We start from the raw sequence: 20,766 nt of genomic DNA, 5'->3' as shown, positions 1-20,766 counted from the left end.
AATCCAAAGTTACCAAGTGCACAAGACAGAGCCATGGCAATGAAATCTGGGTGGATGTGAGATGGAATGGCACACATCTGCTAGAACCTTAAAAATCATCAGTTACCTGGGATACTTGATTTATTTATTCTCTTTTCCCATTTTTTTTTGGTTTTACTTTCCCCTTTAATCATTACTATTATAATTATACTGACTAGTTCACACAACCATGCAGTGGTTGGTTTAATCAGAATTATAATAATAATAATTACCTGGCTTTACACAACATGGCAGATACCATGATTAGATGCATGTATATCATACTAAGCTACAACCAACTCAACTATATTTAAGCTTATTCGGAGTCCAACTTTAAGTTTGCCATGGGAAACAGTCTAATACCCATACCCAAATGGAAAAATGCTAACTATGTCAAATGTGATATTGTTCTAAAGTTGCTGGCTTGAAGAAAGCCACCACACTCTAAGGTCTAAGGTCACTGGCAATTAAATAGCAGCTGGCTGGCCAGGAAAAAATGACTTGTCTTGCTTCAAGATGGTTAATGGGTGATGATTTCATGAAAACGAAAATGGTGGGGTGGGGTCAGCAAATCTATGCATCAACAAGCAACAAAGCAAAAAAAGGAACCACTTTTTCCAAGGTCAGGCTGCTAGATTTATGGCATGCATCTGGAAAGAGCAGCTGGAGATGGGATTTGTGAATTCAGCGGGCAGAGGAAGGAAAAGTCTCTACATTTCACAAGAAGGCAAGGGAGGGAAACTCTGAATGTGAGTGTGCATGCACAAACACAAACGGTTTATTTTTCTGGTGATGGGACTGGGGCAAATGGCACAAGCCCACCTGTGCTTTGAATAAGTTATTCATCTCTTTCAAGAGGCAGCGTCTAGGGTGGGAAACTTGAACATAAGCAGAAGTTTACCCCTTTTCAAGCCACACTTTATCTCATTCTTAGAGAGGCGAAAGACATGTTCCTAAAGCATTTCTCACAATGAGAGCCCTCAAAGATAGCTTTGACCTGTGACTCCCTCTACTCCAGGCCCCAAAACACTTCATGAGAAAACTGCCTAGCCCTGGTATAAGATTATCAGAGTTGGCCTATTTAAGCATTTTTTGACAACTCAAAGCCTTTAGTCTTTGAAGCCTCTGGTCCACGGGTAGGCAACCTTGGTTCTTTTAGGACTCGTGGACTTCAACTCCCAGAATTCCTGAGCCAGCACACACAAAGGAAGACATACACACATGCCTGCACTTTCTTTTTCGCCTCCGGCCTATGTTTCCCTTACTTTTTGAGTAAGGAAGAACACCAGAATCAGAAGAGAGTATTGATCCTTCAAAAACTGATGGACATTATCTGCACAATGTGCAACTTCCTTTAATTTCTGTTCACTTAGGCCAGTGATGGCAAACCTTTTAAGAGACTGAGTGCCCAAACTGCAACCCAAAACCCAGTTATGTATCGTCGGGTGCCGGGTGGGCGTGGCCCATTGGGTGGGTGTGGCCAATTGGGTGGGCGTAGCCCATTGGGTGGGCGTGGCTGCGGTGGTAACGGCAGACTGGGTGGGACTAAAAAGTTCATTCAATCAATTCCAACTTTGCGAGATCTTTTTTTCCCCACGAGAAGTTGAAATTGATTGATTGAAACTGGGTTTTTTTGCACACGGCGGCGGAGGCCTAAAGCGTAAAGGTTTTTATAAAACCCAGCTGAAGGCCTAGGACAGGGGCGACGGGGCGCGTGCCCACAGAGAGGGCTCTGTGTGCCACCTGTGGCACGCGTGCCGTAGGTTTGCCACCACGGACTTAGGCAAAACTGTTTGAGAAGGCAAGCTCATTAATTAAGAAAGCTGAAGGCTAAATGAGAAGTTTAGCTGTCCGAAAGCCAAGATTTTGCTTTAGATGTGATGTTAAGCTGTTGCTAAACTTCCTTGAACTTTCTTTCCTGAGATATCTTAACTGATCTTATGACAATGTCCTTGCAAGGTAGGTCTATGTTATTTCTCGGCCAAAGAGGTTAAATGCATTAAAGAGAAGGGTAGCAGATGCTGAGAGATTTTACTTCTGCTAAAATCCCATCTCTTGTATGGCTTTGTGATGCCTGTGATCCGTTGCAATGATGAGACGAGTTACTAAAACTTCATCTGTAACAAAGGACAGTGTGGTTGTGTCTTCTCCATTCTTACAAAACTTGGATCACATAAATGTCGAAAATAGGCAGAACCCTTAACGAAATCCAAGAAACCGATCACAGGATTCCTGCCAACTTTTTCCAACTTTTTCCTCCCACCACCCAGAGCTAAGGAATATCATCAGAAAAAAAAGGAAGAGGTTGTGTCCCTCTGTAATTTCGGCTCTGCATCCTGCCTTATCCCTCTTCATTTCCTTCCATTCCTGCCAAACAGCTGCTGCATTTCACGACACACAGCATCGTGAGAGCAGTGATTTGTAGCTCATTTATAAAAACAAGCCGCCGCCCCCCCAAATACAAACATTTATTTCTCAGTATTTGGTGGGATTAAGCTAAGATAGCAGACCTTTTCAACTTAAACTGTTGACACTAGCCAGTGCAAAACCAATGGTAAATTATGATGCAAAGGTTAGGTTTAAGGCAGGTTTGCTGTGCAAAGCCAGGGACAGTTTTTCAAATGATCTGAGTATGGTGGTGCAGAAAAAGAGAGACCAAGTTGGGGGAAAAAATGTTACAGTATTAGATTTCGCAATAGCTGGAATATAATTCTGCATTTGGTTAGCCCATTAGTTTATTTTCCCATGCAAAAATGACAGTGCTTCTGGACCGTAACCATATACTGAATCCTGGCTGATTGAGGACAATATGGGATTACTATATAACAAAACAAAACAAAACAAAATGTTGGTGTCTCACAGGAACCCCCAAGCCTTGCTGCAGTACATGGGGACAACAACAAGTTTAAGAGAGCATTTTCTCAGTTAAAAAGTAACTTCTACAGCACATTCAGTCATCATGATGGATGCCAGTTTGAAAAAAAAAGCCTAGAAAATGGGGGAAAGAGTATCCATTTTAGAAGAAACAGACTTCACAAGCTATGGATACTGTACTATAATATTTTGTGGTAGTGTCCTCCACAGCCTCTATCACTGATAGTTCAAATGGCAGTATGAGCAAGGTTAACAATAACCAAGTTATCCTTCCTCTGTGCTATTGATCTAAATCGCACATATGTGAGTATCAGATGAAGCAGTCCAAGATCTAAACCCAAGAATTCATGACTCAGGGCTAGTAGAAAAATAGAGTGATTTTCAAAAGAGATGGTGGATTTGTCCAACCTCAACAGTTCAGGCTGAGTATCCCAAAGATGCTGTTTTATGGAGGCAACTGGACTTTCTTGTTTTTCTTTGAAGACGTTCCGCTTCTCATCCAAGAAGCTTCTTCAGCTCTGACGGGATGGTGGGGAATGGAAGAGTTTATATTCCTTGCAGACAGCTGGTCATTTGCATTCTACTTCAGGCTGGGTAGTGTTCTCCTCACATTTGACTCTATGGATTAGTCAGTGAGATGTGTTGAGAAATTGCTGCTAATATCTACTGTAGCCCAAAACAGACAGGTGTTGCTTCTGGAAGTTGCTGTACTATATAGGAGACATGATGTAATTCACAGGTGGAAAGCCACATCTATATAGTCAGAAGGATGGAAGGCTGAGTCAACCTTGAGCCTGGTGGGACTCAAACCTGCACTAATTGCAGGCAGCTGGTGCATTTGGGGACAAAATAAGGACGCTTCCTCTGAGACTCTTCATTTCTGGGTCGAGCTTATAAGGGTTGGGAAGGATCTCCATATGAAATCCACATGAGAAAATTATGGGTAAGAAAAGAGCTCTAGCAATTGGCGTATCATGTAGCCCATTGAAACATGTCACTTAAAAGGATGAAGACTGCTTCACATGACTGGTGTGGTTAACCAGCTATCCTTTACTCCAGAGGTCTCCAAACGTGGCAACTTTAAGTCTTGAGGACTTCAAGTCCTCTGCCAGCCATGCTGGGGAATTCTGGAAGTTGAAGTCCACTAGTCTTAAAGTTTCCAAGTTTGGAGATCCCTGCTTTACTCCACTGCCTGGTTAAGTTAATCCTCAACTCTCCTCTGAGTTTTAGGATAGACTCTTCTTGATTGCGCTCATGAAGGCCTTCATTTCCAAACAGGGGAGAAGACTGCTGGGCCTTAGATCAGACATGTTAAACACAAGGCCCGGGGGCCGGATCCGGCCCGCGAAGTGGTTTCATATGGCCCGCAAAGCCATCCTGGAAACAGTGAGGGAATGGCCCCCACTGCCTTGGCCCTGAGACACTCCTGCCAGAGACCCTCAGATCTGTCCCACTCCTGCCCAGGCCCCCATAGGCACCCTTGATGCGAACGATGTAGAGCTGGCCACATCCACCCAGCAGGCCATATGCACTCTAGCCATGCCCACACAGCAGGCCACGCCCACCCTGGCCACACCCACCCGGACCCCTGAGGGCAACTGCAATGCTGATGCAGCCCTCAATGAAATTGAGTTTGACACCCCTGCCTTAGATGAAAGAAGCTCCCATCTCAGAACATCCAGCTGCAAGGGAAAATGTTTTCAGCACATGTTCTGGGGAAATCCAGCAACAAGTAGCGTATACCAGCTAGGCCAGGAACCGACCCACAAAGCCCACATAAAAAAGCCCACATGAAAAACAGAACAAAGACTGTCCTGTTTTCCATAGCTGAAAAATAATTTCCTTTGGAAGAGGGGGCCCAGAACTCCACAGTCACTGTGTTTTCTGATGAGGTTAGATGGTGGACTTCTTTCTCCTTGCTTAAAGGCCCTCTTTGTGTCCTGGAATGGGGGTGGAGAGCATTAGTTCATCACATTATCAGGGCTGTGACTGTCACTAAGGAATCCCCTTTTTAACAGCAGGTGTTTTTTTGCCAGCACTTGCTTGGAAGAAAAAAGTATCTAACCATGGCTGGTTTCACACAGCTGCTAAACACTTTAGCCAGCCTAACAGTATTTTATAAATTGAGATTCCATGTTTCTTGAGAGACCAGAAGTTCTGAGATAGATTGTCCTGGGCCCAATCAGCAGTCCTGAGTTCAGACTATTCCTTGACCAGGTCTCCTTCTGTCTCTTTTTCACAGTGGAAAAGGCATACTAAATGAGAATAGGGATTTATTAAGAACAGTCAACATCCCAGTTGAAAACGTGAGTATTTCTGGTAAACAGAAATGTTTACACTGTACAAAACAGAGGCTGTTTCTATTACCTAATAAGGATGAGCTACAAGTGAAGAGGCTTGCTTACAACATCTCCCCTTGGGATTTAACCAAAGATGGAAAGGGCCTAGGGAAGGTGCAAACTTAATTTTTAAGCCACACTTGTTCTCAGGAAGTCTTTAAAGGCAGTCTTCCAAAGAAAGATAAGACGATTCCATTGTTTGTCCTTGTAGACTATGCCTTCAGAACATGCCTGATGATTTTGATTCCGCTTGTTATCTAGGCTTTACATGAAGCATGGGTTGGTCCTTCAGCAAAACCTGACATTGTAAGTAAAACATAAGCTGAAAGCAAACACTGATATTATTTCAAAAACAATTTGTAAAATAATAACAGCAACAATAAAAAGAATCATTTGTTTACAGCTTCATAGAACACATATTAACACTGTAATAATGGCCAGGTATAGAGGGTGGTGCTGAAGAAACAGCTCCTTGTCACCTGGGCAAAGTTTGGATAGGTACAATATACAAGCCAAAGAGTAAGGCAAATTCAAGAACTACCAGTGTTTGTGTGTGTGTGTCTGTGTGCCTGCGTGCGTGCCTACGTGTGCATGCAGGCACGTTAGAGATAAGAACTCTGTAACTGATGATGAACAATCAATAGAAATAGAAATAATCCACTACTTTTAGACCAGTGGATACATGCCATATTATAACTCAGCCATTCCCCTGGTTAACTGTTCTAACTGTTAGGAAATTCCTCTTTAGTTCTAGGTTGTTTCTGTCCTTGATTACTGTAGTTTTCACCCATTGTTTCTTGTCTTGCCTTCAGGTGCTTTGGAAAATAAGTTGACCCCCTCTTCTTAGTGGCAGCCCCTAAAATATTGGAACACTGCTATCATGTCATCCCTAGTCCTTCTTTTCACTAGACTAGACACACCCAATTCCTGCAACCGTTCTTCGTATGTTTTAGCCTCCAGCCCTCTAATTCTGTAACTATCCAGACATCAATCATTGTTAAGTCTAGAGGCAACTCCAGCTATCTCTCCCTCCAATGCTGTTCAAAATAAATGCAGTCTTTAGCTCTATCTGGTTCCTTCCACACTGGGCTTGGATGAGCCCATTTCTGCTATGGACCCTCTGGGACGGGACAAGCTTGAACCTTCCCACAAGGAGTTAATACATTTGCAACCTCCCTCTCAAGGAAAGCCTATTGGCAATGAGCTCCCACAATGGGCTTGGACTCAACAAATTTGGACAGAAACCAGAGATTTCCATTGTCTGAACATAAACATCTTATGATAGTACAAACTCCCACTGCCTCGATCCCATGGGATTTTAACTCTAACATTCCACCAGCATAAATAAGGGAAAGCAAAGTTGCAGAACCAATGGGGCACATTCTGCTGAGTTCCATCCTTGTGGGAATTATGGAGAGGCCACTGCAGGCACTGGGAATGAGCACTTGATAATAACTGACATTCCTTGATCAGCTGCAGATGAATGCAAGCAGCTGCCATCTCCACAACTGGCATGCTGGCAGGGGAATTCTGGGACCTGTAGTCCACAGGTTGCCAAGTTTGGAGAGCCCCAAGGTAGAGCTGAGTAGAAAAACATTCCTGCCCTTATTTCCTACCAGTTCTTGTTTAGTTGGAGAAAAGAGTATTTCCTTTTTAAATGTCTTGCGTAGTGAACGCTGCAACAAAGTTCTCTGGGATGGAATACAATACCAATTTTATGACCGAGAGGCTAAAAGGTACAGTAAGAATACTTTGGCTTTCCCTGTTCTTCCTCCAGTGGTCTGCAACTGCACCTCTTTGGGGGGGGTGTTTTTTTAAAAAAATAATGGTGAAAAGCAGTGGGGGGAAAAATGCTTATGAAACCAATACCAAATGGTTGTGATATTTTCTGCCCCCTTTACTACTGATCAACATTACCGAGAAAACTACCGGGAGAAATGTGAAAAAGATGAAAAGTGTTGTTTGTATCTTCAAATTCCCTAGGAAGAAGTGGAAAAACAGAAGCTTCTTTCAAATGGGATGAAAAGTTTTGAAGAAAAAAAAAAGAACTGTATGGTGTAATTTGGCACGTCATTAAGATGATCTACAGCTTGTGAAAATACAAGGAACAGATTGCCCAGAAAATGTTCATGTTCATGTACATATGATCCTTCCACATGGAGACAAGTTGATTCTGATTTTCCTTATCCATTCGTTTTTTCAAAGATCATCATCTGCACAGGAATGCATTTTATAGAGCAATATAAATGATTTAAAACGATGTTTTCCTGAGTTTTTGATTCCCCACCCCCAGGGTGGTGAAGCTAACTATTTCCTCTCTGCTTAGACTGTGCCTCTCTGTCTTCACCTCTGTTTATATGACATTTTCATTCATAAGCAAAAGCCATAACAAAAAAAAGGAGAGGAGGGGAGGGGAGGAGGGGGAACGATAAGGCTCTGGCATCTAGCTTACTTAGTATAAGTGACTTTTGGAAATAAATGCACCCCAGATGCATGAACGACCCCACCCACCACCAAATTATAATGCATCGCGAACTAAGTTAAGAAGCAATTATCATTCTAAAAGCCAGAATACTAAAAATGCACGTAAGCTAAAACGTTCGCTGAAGCATTCCTCAGAAATAGTAAATAAACGGCTGGAATGCTCAATGTATGTTCAATGTATAAACAAAAGGAAAATGCTTACATTCTATTCTATCCTTTTTTTTTCTTTTCTTTTTTTTTACTGCTAAGAAACGTTCAGGAATGAATGAATTCTCTGTGGTGCAGCTGCTCAATCAATCAAGCTTTTCATTTTGATTTCTTTTCTTCTTTTTTTTTTAAAAAAAAAGAGTCCCCAAGGATTCTTTGAGAGCCCAAAACTTTTCACTGCCAGCTTCTATATGTTCCTATATATTTTAAACACTGCTAGTGAAAGGCTAGCCAGGAACAAGGCATTTTAACATTTATCTTCTGTTGGAGGTGATCAGAGGTTTTGGGTGGACCGAATGGACTGTTGACGATGTTGTGCGCTCTCCAACCGCAAGACGTTTCTGAGGTTTGCAGTGTGATGCCACAACTAATAATCACCTATTAGCTCATCAACACCATTTCTTCATGAAACATTTACCCGTGACTGGGATAGGATAGCCCTTGACTTGCAACTTTTCATTGGGGGACCATTCAAACTTACAGTGGCACTGAAAAAAGTGCTGCAATGGTGATAAATGTGAAAAGAGGTCATCAGTCACTTTTTTTCAGAGAAACGGAGAGAACCACATCTCCTTTTAGCACCTCATTCTAGAAAAGCACTGGAAATCCTGACCAGTTGTCTAGATTTAACAGGGGTAGGCAACCTTGGCTCTTTTACGACTTGTGGACTTCAACTCCCAGAATTCCTGAGCCAGCCACGCTGAAGGGAAAAGGAGAGGTTTCCAAGCTGAGCTACGCTGGCTCAGGAATTCTGGGAGTTGAAGTCCACGAGTCATAAAAGAGCCAAGGTTGCTAGAAGACCTTCTGACAGGAAAAGGGCAAACAGACTGAAACATATTTAGAGAATTCATGAGTTCCTTTGTTTGGGAATTCTTTTGATTGACCATCTTGGAGATTGTTTTAGGCTCAGCACTGTCTACAAAGAGGTCACCAGAGTTGACAGCCAGGATTAGCTAGAAATGTTTTTTCACCTGCTTCTGCTTTGCTGGGTGGGCATAGACTCTCTTCACCCGTATTTTGTCATAGAGCACTACTCCGGCTAACCATCTGCATTAATAGATGGGTAGAGGTGTTTATAAAGAGACTCCAGCCTCTACAGTCTTCTGCCTTTTTTTATGTGTGGAAAAACCTGCTCCCTTAATTCGAGGCAGTTTGTTTGGAGAAGAGGTAAAGGGAGTGCAACCTAGCCCTCTCTCTTCCCAATAAAACACCAAGGACACATTAGCAAACATGGCTTCGTGCCTCCCGGCTCTCCTGTTTCCCAGAGCAGAAAGTTAATGATGATTTTCACCCAGCCAGAGCTGCCAGTCTCTGTTTACAGAGGGTGGGATCCGTTCAGCAGGAAAGCAACTTTGGTTTCAAATTCTGTGTAAGCTTGATTTCAACTCCTTCCCTGCCCACAGGAAAGGAATGACTTCAGCATTCACTTGCCTGGGCCACTGGCTCTGCTTTCCCCTCTCCAGTTTCCACCTAAGGGGCCTAAAGCAACAAAATAAGTCACAGTGATAGGAATGCACTTCTCTGCAATTAATTGTACCCATGTTCATGCCAGTTTGGCATCTCTTTAGAAGAAAAATAAAATAAACAGATACTAAAGGTGCATAACAAGGTACCTATATATGGATGCCAAATGGTTACTTCAATCCATAATTAATGAACTTCTACCACTTATAATGATGAAACGTCTGGCATGGATTATTCCATACTGTACATCTCTACCTGATAATATGGCAAATAATGACTAGAAAGGAGAATTGTGGCAGTGGGAACACATGCCCCAAACCTGCAAATCGTAACTGGAAGTCTGTCCACAATTCTTCTTCTGCGGATTCATTCCAATTTAGCTCCCCTCTTCCGCCTCCTCAATCCTAAAATGGCCAATTAATTAAAATAAAAATCATTTATGGGGATCATAGAGATATAATACAGATTTCAAAAACATGCCTATCCATGTTTTAGGCTCTGAGTGAGAGCTAACTCATTTCTAGTCACACATACTGTAATTGTAATTGAGTTTATCTGTCCTGGGACAGCTGGTTACTATCAGCCAACACATATTTACAAGTTCAGTGTGAGAGTTCACAGTTGTCACTTTCCATCAAAATTAACCCCATAAATTACTCAGAAGGCCTTTACAAATTTCTTAAACTCTATTTCCTTCCCAGGGAAAAATCAGAGGTTAAAATGCCCTTTGATCCTAATTTTGTTGGGTATTATGAGCAATTCCAATGTATGGCAGTGAAAGCTGGACCATAAAAAAGGCTGAGCGCCAAAGAATTGAGGCCTTTGAACTATGGTGCTGGAGAAGACTCCTGCAAGTCCCTTGGACTGCAAGACGATCAAACCGGTCAGTCCTAGTGGAGATAACCCTGACTGCTCTTTAGAAGGCCAGATCCTGAAGCTAAAACTCAAATACTTTGGCCACCTAATGAGAAGGAAGGACTCACTGGAGAAGAGCCTCATGCTGGGAAAGATTGAGGGCAATAGAAGAAGGGGACGACAGAGAATGAGGTGGCTGGATGGAGTCACTGAAGCAGTAGGCGTGAGCTTAAATGGACTCCAGAAGATGGTAGAGGACAGGAAGGCCTGGAGGAACGCTGTCCATAGGGTCGCGATGGGTCGGACACGACTTTGCAACTAACAACAACAACAACAACAAATTATGAGCAAAGAAACCCCTTGCATACATTATGCTTCTTTTAGTTGCAGCAAATGAAAACATAAAGAAATAAATTTCTCTGCTAATCAAGGAAAACATGATAAAATATGAATTGTATTGATTCTGGGCAAGTATTATAAATATTAAAGCTAATGGTAATGACCATCTTCTGCAAAATTAGGGCTATACTGGAAATTCCTTCTGCTTTTTTTGTTAATCATTCTTCAGTTAGAAGGAAAATATCGGTTGCAAACTCTTTCACACAACAAAAGAAGACTGTTCTGGAATTCTAATTGGTAGATTATTGGATTCTGGTATATACCTTAATTCAGTGATTCTCAACCTTTTCTTCATCACGGACCCCCTTTAAATACCTTTTGTAGCCACAGACCCTGGCCACAGACCACCAAGATTTTAACTCAAGATTTAAAGCATTAGACTGCATCAAGCCTTCGCGGACCCCGTGTAACGACATGGCAAATCCCCAGAGCCCCGCGGACCACAGGCTGCCTTAGTGAAAAATGTGAGTGAGTCTCTTCAGCAAGGTGCTGTTTTCCTGGATTTCCACTTTTCAGGTAAATCCCAGGAGAAGGCAATAACAGGAAGTTCTTCCCATGATCCCCACCTCCTCCCATCAAAAAATATGAGAAGCCAGAATGAAAAGATGCACGAGTGACAAAAACCAAACATACAAGCACATCCTGCATTTTTGCAATAATAAACTTCAGAACACCGACCAAACAAATGTGAAGATAAGTGTACAGAGCTTTCCCCTGCAAATGAGATACAAAAAAAGAAGTGTTTCTCTCTCCCCACCCCAAGGGAAGAAAAATTTCAGGAATTAACAAGACAGGTTTTGGCTGACTATGAAGAAAACTAACAGTCAATTCTAAGTATGTTTGATCTGATTAAGCTTCAGTACTCCGATTTTTCTTCAATCAGGTTTAACTGAGGGGTAGAACGCCAGAGCAATTGTACCTTGCTCTAGTCCAGATTTTCCTGTTCAATTTCTTGGTGACTAGAGGTTGTCCTCAACTTGCAATAGTTCGTTTGTAACCAGCAAAGTCAACGGGGAAGTTAGATTCATAGGTTACTAACTTAACTGCAGTGATTCACTTAACAACTTGGGTGAGAAAGGTCATAAAGTGGGATCAAATTCACTTAACAAATGTCTTGCTTAGCAACAGAAATTTGGGGCTCATTTATGCTTGTAAGTCGAGGACTAGCTGTATTTGTTCAGGAATGTACTTTTTAAAAGTTTATCTCCTGCCTCCTTCAGAAGATGACTAAATAAGTTTCTGTGGTTCTAAACTGTGCTCGGTGTTTGGAAGACCATACCCCTTTCAAATGTCTCTTTAAAAAAAAGAGAGAGAATTAAACCAACAAACAGTAAGAGTAGAAACAGATGACCACTAACAACATCCCAACCACTTAAAAAAAGGCAGCCTCTAACTACAGGTTAATAGAAGGGCCCATAGATATCAGCCATGCATTGAAGCTGAACGTGATTATGGTTTTACAGCCTCTCAGAAGCTGGGGAAGGATCTCTGCTTAAGGAAACTGTTTGCTGATTTAGCAGTTGGTGGGGGAAATTCAGTATTGAATGTCTCCGTATCCCCAATAACAATCTGCATTACAAAAGACATGCATTTATAATCAAAGGACTGGATCCAAACTTAGAGGCAACCCTGTGCAACCAAGGTGGTTTAAAAGAGTTCCAACTCATTTTTGTAGTCTGTTTTAAATGTGCATTCACAGAGGGATAGAATCGAGATCACGTGAGATATTAGTACCACTTTATAAAGCCTTAGTAAGGCAACACCTGGAATACTGCATCCAGTTTTGGCCCCCCCATTATAAAAACTATGTTGAGACTTTGGAAAGAGTCTAGAGAAGAGCGACAAAGATGTTTAGGACGATGGAGGCTAAACCATATACAGAATGGTTGCAGGAATTGGGTATGTGTAGTCTAGTGAAAAGAAGGACTAGGAGAGATATGATAGCAGTGTTTCAATATCTGAGGGGCTGCCACAAGGAAGAGGGGGTCAAACTATTTTCCAAAGGACCAGGAAACAAGACAAGAACAGCGGAAGGAAGCTAACCAAGGAGAGAAGCAACCTAGAATGAAGGAGAAATTTCCTGACAGTGAGAACAATTAACCAGTGGAAGGGCTTGCCTTCAGAAGTTGTGGGTGCTCCATCATTGGAGGCTTTTAAGAAGAGACTGGATAGCCACTGGTCTGAAATGGTGTAGAGTCTCCTGCTTGAGCAGGGGGTTGGACTAGAAGACCTTCATGCTCCCTTCCAACTCTGTTATACTGTTAAGTACATCTGAGTATGACTACATCTTTTTAAGAGGTCAGAGTCACACAAAGTTAATCTTACAGCCTCCTTTTTTTTTCCTTCCAGGGTTCTTAGTCCATTGAAGTCCAGGAAATCCAAGACTGTGTGGGGAAACCCCAAATTCTAAAATAATTCTTGGGATGAGGTTTTCACTGGTTGCGTTTTCAAGAAGGAATAGTAAAATGACTCATATGTATGTATGTATGTATGTATGTATGTTAAGTATTTGTTAAGTATTTTAGAATACCTTGCAAGGCCCAAATACGGGCCAAATCTTATTGCCTGTATCAGCCTAACCTAAAGCCATCCACAAGCTGTAGTCACAACTGTGACAACTCATTATTTGTGTAAATTTTTTTGGATTGCTAACAAAGAATTAAAGGGAGACTGATATGGCCATTTCAAACTCATTTGTTCTCATAAGTCAGCCATACTCTTCTTAACCTCTAGGCCACAGGCTCTTTCTCGCTTTGTTAGCTGAGAGGCAAGGGAGATATGTGTTAAGGTTAAACAACTGCCTAATGTGCAATCGGCCCAGGTTCGAATCTCAGAAGGGTATGGCTGACTGATGAGAACAAATGAGTTTGAAATGGCCATATCAGTCTCCCTTTCTTTGTTAGCAATCCAAAAAAATTACACACACACACCAGTCTGCTTCTATTGTCCACATTTCCTTTCTAAGAACACACTGGAACAAGAGTGCAAAACAAAACAAATTCCTCGTATGATTTCAAAAAGTTTTTTTCTAATCATAAGATGCACTATACTTTTTGATATTGATATAGATATGAATGCAGCTCTAAAAGCTGAACTGGGATCAAAAGCCTTCGCTCAGGAGCAGAATCTGCAGCTTCTTCTGTACTGGAGCAATGAATGAAGTCCCTTCTCAGACACACAGAACCCACTGAGACCCTGGTTCACCACGCAAAAAGAGATTTGGTCTGGAAAGCTGACTTGAAGACGCTCAGCAATTATTGAGAGAACAAGCGGGTTAATGTTTCGAAAGATGTAATTAGCAAACAGGAAATGCCATTTACTTTGCCATGAAACAGAACTTGTTCTGGCTGAAGTGATCCCAGACTTGGGTGTGGGATAATGCAACTTAAAACCAGATTTCACTGTTAAACAGGGATTTGCATGTTTGAAACGCTGGGTCTGGTTATCGGGTTGATTACTTCAAGAGCAGGTAAAAAGAAAGAACTGTCTACATTTCAAAAAGCATGCTGGGATTAGCCTTCCAGGAGCAAATGGCCATGGCATGCCCCATATAAAGGTAGTCCTTGACTTCACAAGTAGGGCCAGAAAGTGGTTGTTAAGTCAGCCATGGCTGGCTTTAGGACCCTTTTGCCACGGTTGTTAATTGAATCACTGCAATTGTTATGTGACTCATGCGGTCATTGTATGAATCTGGCTTCCCCCATTGACTGTGCTTGCCAGAAGCCATTTGGGAAGGTCTAAAATGGTGATCACATGACCCCATCATAAATACATATTGGTTGCCAAGCACCCGTATTTTTGATCATATGGGGATGGTCCAGAAATTGTCAATAGGAAAACCTGTCGTACGTTTCTGGGGTTTTTTTAGGTGCCTTTGTAACTTTGAATGGTGGCTAAATGAATGAGTGTAAATCAAGGACTACTTGCTCAGGGGTATCCAGTAGAAGAATTCCATGTAGGTGGGGATGACAAGATCCCAAAGAAAAAGTCCCAGTGTAGGAATTCCATCACAAGCTCTGGGACTTCGTCGAAGCATGGAAAGGCAGGGAAATTATATACCACTGGAAGGATGACTGCACAAAGATAGGGCATTCCCACGTAATATTTGACCTGCTTATGCCTAAATAAATGCGCAGACTCCACCGAAAGAATTTCACTGAAACTCTCTTCTTGAAATGATAGGATAAAGCAGGGTCCCCAACTCTGGCGACTTTAAGACCTGTGGACTTCAACTCCCAGAATTCCCCAATTCCGGGAGTTGAACCACAGGTCTTAAAGTTGCCAAGGTTGGGGACCCCTGTGATAAGGGACAGTCTCATTCACCCAACTGAATAAAGACTTGATAAGGGGAGGTGGGGGGGGGAAATGCACAACTGAATGGTTTTCATTTGGCACTCTGTGCTCGCGACTACTCCAAACTTTGCCCAGTTTTTCCGGAAAGGGAAACGCAACCAGTGCACACAGGAGGCCCACGCCAGTCCACATTTTTGCTTCACAGAGGAGCAATTCTTCCGTATCCCAAGCATGAAGCCCCTTCAAGCTATTGCAAATGACTCAGTTGTCTTGAGCTGAGAAACAAGGGACCACACGACGCCAAACCTCCACTTCATTCCAGCCTGAAGGGCTTGTTGACTTTGGCCTTTTCTCTGTATATTTTAGTTTTATTCTCTTCCATCACAGCAGATGGCCAAACACCATGGGATGTTTGCTCTGAAAAGCCCTAAGGGGCAGAAGGGAGCAACTTGACTTGATGGACTCACTAGTTTCCCAAAATGAACATCTCCCCCCCCCCCTCTCTCTCTCTCTCTCTCACACACACACACACACACACACACACACACACACGTCTCTATGGTGCTCTACTAAAAATGTATTATGCTTCCTTTGAGCCAAATTGATTGAGCTCCAAAAAAAACTAATGCAAAGCTATGAGCCCACCAGCAGAATCACTGACAGATATTTTTTTTCTTATGGCAGAAAGATCTATTCTCATGACTCTCACTTGTTCTATTAAGCTGTCCTCAAATCTATATTAAGTCTGCTTAACGCATAAACGTCTCAAGCTAGTTTAATGTATTCTGCACTATCAGGCCAAACCTGGGCCTCTAAATAATTGTGATTTGTGTTGTCAAGCAAGGGTGGGAGGAGAGGACAGGATTTCCTACAGCTTTCAAGCAAAAGACAAAAGGGGAGACCTTGGAGATCAGTGTGTATAAATATACACAGGTCTTGACTACCAAAGACAACCAGACTAATGCTACAGGCTGTATCCTTGATGCTAATTTTAGATCCTGGCCTTCTAGACAGGATGTAATAGAACAGGTGTGCCACAGCTGGAGAACCCAAAAAACCCACCAACCCATTTTTCTAAGCCAGTCTGCAGATCTTATCCGAATCCTCGTACCGCTGCATATTAACTGTATATCAATTTCTTTGATTTTATGTGCCGTCACTCCTTTTCATTTGGCTTTGGCAGGAGATGCAACCTTTTCTCCAAACCCTTGGGGGGAAGGGGAAGATGGAAAGGGAGGCGTGGGAACGTGATTCGCTGTTCTAACCTGCGCCAAAAAAATATTTGACGTCCTGGGAATACTTGTCTTAGAAAATTGTTCCGATCCATGCCAATATTAGAGGGATCACAGTAAAACTATAATGAAGCAGGACAGAGGTTCCTACGTAAGGCCAAGTTTGAGTGTTTCCATATTTTTTTTTTTAAAAAGCATGTTAAGTGCCATTAGGAATTATATGAAAAGCCTAGTTTTTCATCTCACATTACAAATGAACCTGTGGATGCCATAAGTATGAATGTTACATCCTAATACCCTAGGAATGTGACCGATAGAGCCAAATAGCCCCCGACCTTCGCTCCTTCCAGCGTGATCTAAAAACTTATCTATTCGAACAAGCCGGCCTGGCCTGATGGGTTTGGGTTTTAACATTATCTTAACTAACCTACTACATTGGGCACAATCATTTAACTTTAAATCTTGTATCCTGTATTCTTATTTTTATTGCCCTGTACACCGCCCTGAGTCCTTCGGGAGAAGGGCGGTATATAAATCAAATAAATAAATAAATAAATAAATAAATAAATAAATAAATAAATAAATAAATAAATAAATAAATAAATAGAACGGGGTGCTCCATGTGTTAAAACCTCTCCTTTGGAATAAAACCTGGTCAATTATTGTCCATGTCTTGGTTGTATCAGGCTTAATTTCACATTAAATAATGATATAGCTAAAGGGCAAAGCATCCAAAGCTGATCCAAGACATCAGCATGTTTGCAATATTTGACACAGCCGTTCGAAAGGAAATCCAGATATTGAAAAATGTGGTTTATAAAATGCCTTTGAATGAGAGGACAGTATCTGCGTGACCCATTCAATGCCCAGTTAAACACAAGGTTTTTCAGACAACGTTGACACTGAAATAAGTTTGGAGTTTTATTTTAGGGAATGGACATGATCCAGAATGGGTATTACTGCGGGGGGGGGGGGAGGCCCTGTTTAGACATATATGTAATTGAGTGCTTTGTGTGTTGTCAAACTCCAATGAGCTTTTCTGGGAGTACTGGACACAACACACCGTCACTAGTCTGAGTCTAGACCCAAGTGGTGACTCCAGGATTTTATGCATAAAAGAATCATTTCTTCTCTCCTATTAAAGTGGGATATGGGTAGTCCTTGAGTTACAACAGTTCATTTAGTGAGAGTTATAGTTACAGTGGATCTGACAAAAGTGTCTTATGACTGTTTTTCACACTTACCGTCATATTTATGACGGCTGCAGTGTCCCAGGATCATGTGATCCCCTTTTGCAACCTTACCAGCAATGTCAATGGGGAACCCAGATTCACTTAACAATGGTGTTACGAACTTAACAACTGAAATGATTCACGGTGGCAAAAAGGTTGTAAAATGGGGCAAAATTGACAACAAATGGTTCGCTTAGCAGCAGAAATGTAGGTCCTATTTGTGGTCGTAAGTTGAGGGCCACCTGCAATTGACATCCCAATATTTAAATCCGAGGTCTTCCAACTTGGCCCTTTTATGACTCGTGGACTTGAACTCCCAGAATTCCTCAGCCAGGCACGCATGCCTGGCTGAGGAATTCTGGGAGTTCAAGTCCACGAGTCATAAAAGGGCCAAGTTGGAAGACCTCTGATTTAAAGGATATTTAGTGATAAAACTGGGTGTCTCATCTCCATCAGGTCTTTCTGAAGAAAAATCTACTCTATGCTTTAGTCCAAGAGGTCAACTAGGACCTGAAAAATGCCACTATTCTTCTAAGCCTCCTTCCCTCAGACGATTCCCTGGGAGATGAGAACTCAATCTGGAGAAAGGTCACACATCATATACAATGCTCATTGCTCCAAGGCAAGGTGTGACCGAGATAGCACAATACATGGCTGGTAAACAGAAATACCGTCCTCTGTCTGGGTCAGAGGTCCAAGGCCTGGCTTAGGTCCCTGGTGCAAGAGACAGAGTTCCCATCCTCTGGCTGCTTGTTAAGGCCAAGCAGAGTGGGTTAACGGGGTACGGCCTTGTCAAAAGTGTCTGGGATACAAAGCCATCATCTCAATTGGCAGTAATTGACCCTCCTTGCTGTTACGAGAGACACCAAGCTGAGCAGTAAATGAATAAGCTCCAGGACGCAGCCTGTTTCTTCTTAACCCTGAAGTGAGGTGCTCTAGTGTTGTTGTTGTTTTTTAAGAACAAGTGCTGTCCTTTCCCAAAGATGCTTTTTCAAAAGGCAACTGGGCTTCTTCTTTCCTTGAAGACATTTCGTTTCTCATCTAAGAAGCTTCTTCAGTTCAGTACTGAAGAAGCTTCTTGGATGAGAAGCGAAATGTCTTCAAGGAAAAACAAAGTCCAGTTGCCTTTTGAAAAAGCACCTTTGGGACAACCATGACCTGGATGACTGAGAATCTCCATAGGCAAGTGATGACCTTTGTTGTCAAGAGGTTTCTATTTCTGTAACATATACTGCACACATAATACAAGAACACTTCTTCTCCCGTCTCATTAGCAGAAAGATGAGGGGAAAAATCTGCTGGAAATTCCTTCATACGCTACATGGAAGTAGGGTTTGGCCAGGGAAGGGTTAGGGTTATACGCAAACAAGCAAGTTTTCCACCCAGGTTGTCTTTCCTCTCACCCACAATCAAGTCATTTGTTCATTCATGCATTCATCAAATTTATGTGGCCACCCACCTCACACAAAGTGACTCTGGGTGGCGCACAATAAACCCAACAATTAAAACAATATACAAAAGTCACTTAAAACAATTGTGCATACATTTAAAAATAAGGTATTATGAATGAGGTGAGGTAGAACCTCAGCTCTTCAACTTCAGAAGGAGCCCACTGTTTTCTGAAGTTCTACTTCCTGGTTCCTGAGGGGAAAAAAGACAGAGGGCTCAGCTTGATGTTCACGAACCCCGAAGAAGGCCTGAGTTTTACTTCTTGCCATATATCCATCTGCCCATCACAACCTGGACAGCACCCCCTTTTCCTAACCTTCTCCGCACTCAGAACTTCCTTCTTAATTGCTTTGGGAAATCAGACACGTGACTATCTAAACAGGCCATGTAAGGCTGTTTAGTCTACAGCCTGAATCAGAAGTTGTGGGTCTGCACCAGGTTGCTGCCATTAGTGCGATAAAACGGGAAAATTACTATATATACATAGAGTTTATATTAACTACTTTTAATTGTAGGGTGCTTAATATATATATAGAGAGAGAATTAAATCCAACTGTGGGTTTGTCTTTGTTTTTCCCACTTCTATTTCCGGGTCTGAAACTGTGTTGCCATCCTCTCTCCACCCACTTCTAAATTTACTTAATTGTACCACAGGTTACAAAATGCCCAAAGACATATATTCTTCTTAGGATGATTAAGAAATATTGTGGTGCAGGGGGGGGAATAAATGATGCATCCATTGACTTTTATTTATTTATTTATTCCATTCTGCATAATGTTAATTACTCTGAAAGAGAACAGTGGGATTGATATATGTGTATGCCTTCCTCTTGGGAAATCTCTTCAGTTTATGCATTAATCATTCTCTCCAAACTTTCCCTCTGCAGCTGTCACACACACACACAAACACACACACACAAACACACACACAGGTAATTACTCATTGTGGCTCCTGCCATTCTGCCCTCTACCACACCCCAGAACTTTACCATCATCCTATCCAAGCCACAATCCAGGGTGGGGATGGGTAGCATAAGACCTTTTGATTGACAGCTCTGGTCGCCCAGCATAATTTGAACATTCCAGAGGTGACCATGAGGTTAATGCAATCTGGAGCAGACTGGGATGGGGGTGGGCTGTTTGTTCAGAACTCCCTAATCAATGAAACTTTAAAGAGATTTTTGTGTGCCCAGGGGTCCAATCCAATTAGATGCAGTTTTTTAGACTGGAAGGAGAAGAAGAAGAAGAATTGCAATAACAATAAGAGAAGAACATTGGAGAAGGGGATGCAAAGCGTCAAGTTCAAGCATTGCCTAAGCAAATACAAAACTCGATGGGAGCCGCATGAAAATTGGGGTGGGGACTTCTCTTCCATTTAGCGATGTCAGGGAAGAAGTTAACAGAGAGTTCCAAATTGCTAAGACTTTCCCTTGGAAGTCCAGGAAAGTCAGAAACTCTTAACAACTAAACTCCTCCGGAGCAGCTTCCCTGTTGGGCAAGCTGTAATCCCTTGCCATTAATGAGCGCTTTGTTCCAGCCTCAAGGGATGCAGATAACCCCGTACTGCAAAGATGAAAAAGAAAAGGAGGAGAAGGAGATGGAACATTAAATAAACTCTCAGCTTCACAGTTTTAGCACAGCAAAGAGGTCCCTGTCCTTAAGGGCATCCCCTGTAGACCACAAACCAGGAATTTCAGTGCAATTATATCAAGCAATTTCTTCTCCCCAACTGGAGTTTTCCCCTTATCTTTTTGTCCATGTGATAAATATACTGAATCTTGAATGGGTATATGTGTGTGTGTGTGTGTGTGTTGTGTGTGTGAGAGAGAGAGAGGGAGAGGGAGGGGGGAGGGAGGGAGAGAGAGACAGAAAGACAGAGAATATCATTGTATTTTATGCATCTCCTCTGGGCACGTTCAT

At 42.2% G+C, this 20,766-nt stretch overlaps 1 protein-coding gene and 1 long non-coding RNA gene across 2 annotated transcripts in view; one reads left to right on the top strand and one right to left on the bottom strand.

Moving 5' to 3' along the window:
• ADGRA2 (adhesion G protein-coupled receptor A2) overlaps window positions 1-20,766 on the bottom strand; it is a gene marked incomplete at its 5' end in the record, with an annotated part of 84,559 nt that overhangs the window by 32,011 nt on the left and 31,782 nt on the right. The gene's annotated exons all lie outside the window — the stretch shown is intronic.
• Window positions 5,104-7,491, top strand: LOC308671395. Its single transcript, XR_014027192.1, has 3 exons — window positions 5,104-5,198; window positions 5,493-5,537; window positions 7,215-7,491. It is a non-coding gene; the product is annotated as an uncharacterized lncRNA (long non-coding RNA).

The sequence above is a fragment of the Vipera berus genome (assembly GCF_964194415.1).
Source record: "Vipera berus genome assembly, chromosome: 8".
NCBI classification, from domain to species: domain Eukaryota; kingdom Metazoa; phylum Chordata; class Lepidosauria; order Squamata; family Viperidae; genus Vipera; species Vipera berus.
Note: the sequence above shows the minus strand (reverse complement) of the source record. Positions and strands in the feature narration are given on the sequence as shown.